Here is a 6749-nt window from a genome sequence, read left to right as displayed (position 1 = left end):
ACGTCTATACTTTTGAACATATAGAAAAAAAAAATTGAATATTTTACAAAAAATGAACATTAAGAAAAAAATTATGAACACATCCCAGAAGTTGATGAACATAAACATGCAATTTATATGTTCAATGTTCATTTTATATGTGTAAATGTTCATTTTATATTACAAAACTGTTGAACATTTACGAGTCATACAAACTTCTTTAAAAAGTTGATGTTTATTATATAGTGTGTATTTAATATACTACATGTTCAAAATTTGCATTGGTTCAGATTTTTTTACTTAATTGTTCAAAATTTGTGATATTTACTAAATGTTCAAAATTTGTGATGTTATAAGTTTTTTACTAAATGTTCAAAATTTGCAATTGTTCAAAACTTTTTAGTAGATGTTTAAAAGTATAAGTGTGGTGCATTGCGATTGTTCAGATTTTTTTAACTAAATGTTCAAAATTTGCTATGTTCAGATTTTTTTTTACTAAATGTTCAAAATCTGATTGTTCAATTGGTGGTTTATACACCCGGGTGTACCATGCGCATGGTACACCCAGATTAAAGTGGAAAGAACATAGCAAATAATTATAAAGTACATCATGACTATATAAAAGAACATATCACTGAAATATAAAGAACACAGTATATTATGAGATACTTATCATCAAAAAAGATAAAATCAACTCCGAAATAACATGAAATCACTTTGAAATTTAAAATTTACCATAGTTTTTCTCTCTATAAACCCAATTTCTTTTTCTTAACAAAAAAAAATGAAAGTTTGTTTATCAAAAATAATATGGAAGGTAAGTAATATAATGAATCAAGAAATAAAAATAACAAATCAATCTTTTAAATCAAGAGGAGAATCGTTTTAATTTTTTTTTTCTCGTGTACTTTGTATTTGTGTACAATGTTCTTTCCGCGTTTTTCTAACTCATGTATTTTGACCAGGTGTACCATGCTCATGGTACACCTGGGTGTATGATGAAATTTTCACCTTCAAATTTGCGTCAAATCCTCCCAAACTAAGTGAGGGAGTATGGAACTAACCAAGTGCCTGATCCATAAATTAGACCAAAAAAACGTAAGGGTTGAGATATGCTCATGTTTCTTTGTTTTTTTTTTCCATTTTTTTTTAAAATCTCACCTAACAAACGTTATTAGTATATATGGCACAAATTTTCAAGAATTAATTGACTAGTTGATCTCTAATATTTTCACCGTTTCCATTTGGTTGCACCATTTCTTACGATATATACCATATGTATTTTATTACTTGTTCCATTTTTTAATACACGAAGTTTTAGAAATAATAGTAGAAACTAGAAAGTAATAAAATGTGGCAGAAATGGGCCGGGTTTTCTATCGCTCGAAAATGTAAGAAAGAAATGGGTTGTATTTAACCTACCCCGTTGACTTATAAAGATCTTCTAATGTTGAAAGAATAAAGTAAGTATAAGTACTTAAGTAGAGAGGCTAGGAGAGAAAATGAAAAAAAAAAAAAAATTTGAAATAAGAGGACCACTAGTGGAGAGGAAAAAGTAAAATATTGTTAAAAGTTTTACAAAAAGAAAATGAAGCAAATAATAAAATACGTTCGCAAAAGGAAAGTGGAGCAAGTAATAAAAAGTGGAGGAAGTAATAATTTAGGGAAATCAGTTACATATAAAATGCATTCAATTGTTGTAATAAAAAAATTAGGAGTGAAAAAGGGCATGAGAAGGATCAATGTTGTAAGCAAAAAAAAAAAAAAAAAGAATTAAGGTATGTTTAGTTCACCTTTTTAAGATACCCTAGTAGGCGTGTCGCGTACCTAACAAAAATAAACCTAACTAGACCACTACTATGTAGACGGGCAAGCAAGGGTCGGATCCCAAGAGACTATGGTTCAACTAATTAAATAGACTCAAGCAATTACTAAGCAAGTGACCAAATCAAACGAATGAGAATCAATAACTAAAGAACTAATTAAAGCGATTAAACTAAATAATATGATAAATCAATGCTAAAAACATCCAAGATCAAGCATCACCACGAATACAATTAATGCAATAGTCGTTCTACCCCTAACATATAATTCAATTGGTTAATGAGGAAAAGTAATCCCTATATAATACCAATGGTCTCTTCCGAGTTATCAATAGCTTCTCTAATCACAATCAAGCCTACTTCCGTGGAATCATGCAAATTAAAGACTTTGAGCACATCACTCTAACTTCCTAATCATCCGTTCACCTACTCCCGTGATGAACTTCAAACCCTTAATTGATTTATTCAAACCCGTCAAAACCCAACTCCCTTTGTGATTAAAACAATAGATTATTAACAATACTAATTATCCCTAGTCTAGCATTGGCATGAGCACAATCAATTAAGCATATCAATTGCAATTATCATTAGAGAATTTAAAGAATTAAATCATGCATCAATCATATTCGGGTTCCGCTAGATCTTGGAATAAAGAAACTACTCACACATATTCAAGAAAGCAAAAACAATATTCAATGAAAAAAACATGATTAATAAGCAATGAAAAGTAAAAGAAGAAATAAAGATGAATACCAATTGCTTGAATGAAGAAAAGTACCAATTGTTGATGAATAAAGATTAAAACTTGAAAATCGAATGTAGTCTAGAACTAGAGAGAATATTAGGGTTCTAAAAGTGTTTAAAAACTGCTAAGATAATAACTAAGTATTTTAATCGGGCTTTACAAAGGAGTATTTATATCCCTTAAAATAAGAAACCCGAAAATTGCTGAAAATAGATTCCGCGAAACTCCGCCCGGTCAGACCGGGGCAAAGCCGCCCGGTCGGGCGCGACAAACAACTTGGCTCGTTTGCACGATTTCTTGTTCGCCCGGTCTGCCAGGGCAATGCCGCCCGGTCCGGGAAGACGGGGGCTAAACTTTTCACTTCTTTTCTTCTTCGCCCTGGCTTCCAGGGCAATGTTGCCCTCCAGGGCGGACACGGGAAAAATCTCTTCCATCCTACTAAGCTCTCGTGGCAATCCAAAATGCGTCCAAATCATCCGAAAATTTCATATGCCTGTAAAATCAATTAAATAGACCAAGCCACACTAGAGAGGAGGATATTAGCGGGAAATAGCTCCGTAGAGCTTAGAAATCACACAAAAATAGCTATAAATCGAGGGTAAAATATGGTATAGAACGTGTACATCAAATTCCCCCAAGCTAGCTTCTTGCTTGCCCTCAAGCAAGACAATCAATGACTAATAACAACCAGATAAACATACTTCACCCCATAATACAATTGAAAATATCATACTCAAAATCGAAATCGGACATACAAGCATCTTAGCTAACCAATCACCTCATTCAGACTATCAATCAACCTGAATGGCCATCAAACATAGTCAACCATGTACACATAAGGAATCGATGACTAGAATATCTCGCTTAGTGGTCACTCTGCACAATTTTATGTGGCGAGCTAAAAATGAGCCCGATCTCTCTTTATCCCCACTAATAATGATAACCCCCCTATCTCACAACACTCGCGTGTTTAAAGGGTGATAATGCCGCTCAACCTAGTCAAAAGTCGACTCGAAATGTGACAAATACTCCAGCATTTTGGCAAAAGACTCGTTTCACATGAACACAATACTATGCACAAAGGTCAGAAGGTCTTTTTTTCAAGCTTGTAATGTACGTCGGGTGAAAATGGGTAGGAAAAATTTGGAAAATGTAGGCAAATATAGTCCCTCAGGGAAGCCATAAAAAATGAACAATACCAATCAAAATCCCATCGAACTACTTCACAAGAATACACACTCCAAACATAACTTGAATTAAGAGCAACTACCACCTTATTCACCCTACATAACAATTTATCGCACTATTTTTATTTTTGAAGCTTTTTTATTTATCCTTCAAGAAGCTGAAATTTTTTTTTCTTTTTTTTTTATTATTTTTGTTTTTTTTTCCCAACTATGAGAGCTTCAAAATAGATCATAAAGCAAACCTTCAAGCTTCAAATTTATCTTCTCCAAAACATCATCACAAACCATAGAGAACACCAAGATAGATGGCTCCCCCAAGCTAGACTTGGGATGAGTTACTAATCGGGGCCGATAGGTTAATTTTGTGACTTAGATGAAGAACATGGGCAAGGCTACAACATGGGTAAGCAAGAAGGGAACAAACGTTTCTAAATTCATCTGGAGGCTACCTAATGAACATGGCCTTCGTCCTCCTCATCGTGCATGTGCAATGTATCGTGACACACTACTAAAAGTCTCAAGTCAAAACTAAGATCAATGTCACACCAGGAACTAACACACATGAATGAATATTGAAGGCTCAAGCCTCACAGTTAACACAGTCAAGCTCCAGATTCATACACAGTTGAGCAAAGTTGACTTCCATTAGGCCAAGACAATCCAAAATCAGATCATGATCATTTAATCCGCATTGCAAGTCTTTCAATCAAAATCAAGCTAAAAAACCTTTAAATCATCAAGGATAGGGGCACAGGGAAGTAGTTTACTAGCTATTCATCGTCATGATTCACAAAGTAACTGCCCAAAGCCAAAAGTAATCCCTCCCCCAAGCTAAACTTCACATTGTCCTCAATGTGAACATATATTGAATAAGAACAAGCAAGGAAAAAAGAAAACTAGGCCCTACTGGCAAAGGAGGGATCATACCTAAGGGTGGAGCTGGGACCGCCCTCAAAATAACGTCACATCATAACCCCAAGACACTAAAAAAAAAAGAAAAAAAAATAAAAAAAATAAAGGGAAAATAAAATAAATAAATAAACGAAATGGGTTGCCTCCCATTTAGCGCTTGTTTAAGGTCTTTAGTTCGACCCCTTTTTGGTAGCTCAACCTGGGTCACCACATGGATAAGATACTCTGTGGTATTTCTCATCAATATGTCCACCTCCAAACGACTCCTTCAATTTAGAGTTGATGTGCTTTGTATCCGAGCTTATTTTGATGTAACTAAACCCATCATGTGGTGGAAAATTGTCCTTTTTTCTCACAAGTTTTCTATTAGAGATACACTTATCAACCAAAAGGTTAGTAGCATCGATTCTCAAACAAGTACCACCATCAATAGTAAAGTTATGGTCATTAAAAAGCTTAAACACAACTTGTTTATCTTGAGCTCTAATGGTCACTTGTCCTTTAGGAACATCTATTAAAGCTTGACTTGTAGCAAGAAAAGGACGACCAAAGATTAGTGGGATCTTAAGGTCTTCTTTCATATCCACTACAACAAAGTCAACAGGAAAAACAAGTTCACCAATCCCAACTAATACATCTTCAACTACACCCTTAGGGAGTCTAACAGTTCTATCAGCCATCTGAAGAGATACAGGGGAAAGGTTTAAGGTTTTTCAAACCTACTTTGTCATACACGGAAGAAGGCATTAAGTTAACACTAGCACCTAAATCACACAAGACCCTATCAAAATAAGTTTCCTTTATCATACAAGGGATAGTAAAACTACCAGGATCATGCAATTTAGGTGGTAAGCTATCATGTAAAAGATCAGGACATTTCTCCTTTACTACCAAAATTTCTAATTTCTTATCATTATGATCATGATCTAGATTTCCTTTCACAAAATTTGCAAATTGAGGCATTTGAATTACAAGATCGGAAAAAGGAATGGTAGCATATACCTTTTTAAGAGTCTCAAAATACTTCCCAAAATGCTTATCGAGCACGGCTTTTGATAACCTTTGCGGGAAAGGCATCGGTTCCTCATAGGCTTGTGGAGCAACATATTTGGGACCTTCATTCTCACGCATTTCAATTTTCGATTCCAGATTGCACACTTTCTCCTCTAATCCCCCCATAGTTAACTCATCTCTCTTCACAAAAATTGCATTGCATTGTTTTGTTTGGACTTTTGCTTGATCTTGAAGAGTTGATAGATGACTCACTTATTGTGATAGTTGAGAAAGATGAGTTTCTATCCTCTTATTTTGAGCAACGAGCAATTGGATCGAGTTTTCAAAATATTCATTCTGCTTTGCTTGTAACTCAAATTGCTTTGAAATAAGCTCTTGTTGTTGTTGTTGTTGTTGTTGTTGGGAAGTAGCAAAAGTCTCCATTATGGATTCAAGATTTGAAGATTGAGGTGGTGGTTGGTGTATGGGATGATGATTGAAAGGTGCCCTTGCTTGAAAAGCGGGTGGTGGTAGAGGATTTGCTATAGCTTGAGTGTTCTTGTATGAGAACCCTTGATGATTTCTCCACCCTTCATCAAATGGCCTTGTGGAGGTCGTGGTATAAATAGCATTAGCTTGCTCAATCGTCATTCCATCATAATTGGGTTGACACTCCCGTGCAGTATGGCCTTGCAATCCACACATCTGACAAGTTTCCATCGAGGGTCGAGGGGATTCAACTTGGAGTTGATTGACTTTATGAGTTAGTGCCTGCACAGAACTAGTCAACATGGTTAGAGCATCAACATCATGTTTATTACCTATGTTGATAGCGTTTTGTCCCCTTGGATGGTAATTATCATTAGCCGCCATCTTCTCAATCAAATCCTTTGCATTGGTTGGGTTCTTAGTCATGATGGAACCTCCAGACGCAGCATCAATGTATATGCAAAACTCATGGGTCAAACCATTATAGAACGTTTGGATCAACATCCACTCTGGAATACCATGGTGAGGGCATTGTCTTTGCAATCGTTTAACTCTTCTCCATGCCTCATATAGGGATTCGTCATTGGATTGATGGAAAGCAGATAGCTCGTGTCTTAATTT

At 35.2% G+C, this 6749-nt stretch overlaps 1 non-coding gene across 1 annotated transcript; it reads left to right on the top strand.

The window, feature by feature from the left end:
• Positions 1-6642: 6642 nt before the first annotated feature.
• LOC145618808 (small nucleolar RNA R71) lies at positions 6643-6749 on the top strand. Its single transcript, XR_014108048.1, has one exon. It is a non-coding gene; the product is annotated as a small nucleolar RNA R71 (small nucleolar RNA).

The sequence above is a fragment of the Chenopodium album genome, chromosome 26 (genome assembly GCF_948465745.1).
Source record: "Chenopodium album chromosome 26, dcCheAlbu1.1, whole genome shotgun sequence".
Lineage (NCBI taxonomy): Eukaryota > Viridiplantae > Streptophyta > Magnoliopsida > Caryophyllales > Amaranthaceae > Chenopodium > Chenopodium album.
This window is presented reverse-complemented; position numbering and strand designations above follow the sequence as displayed.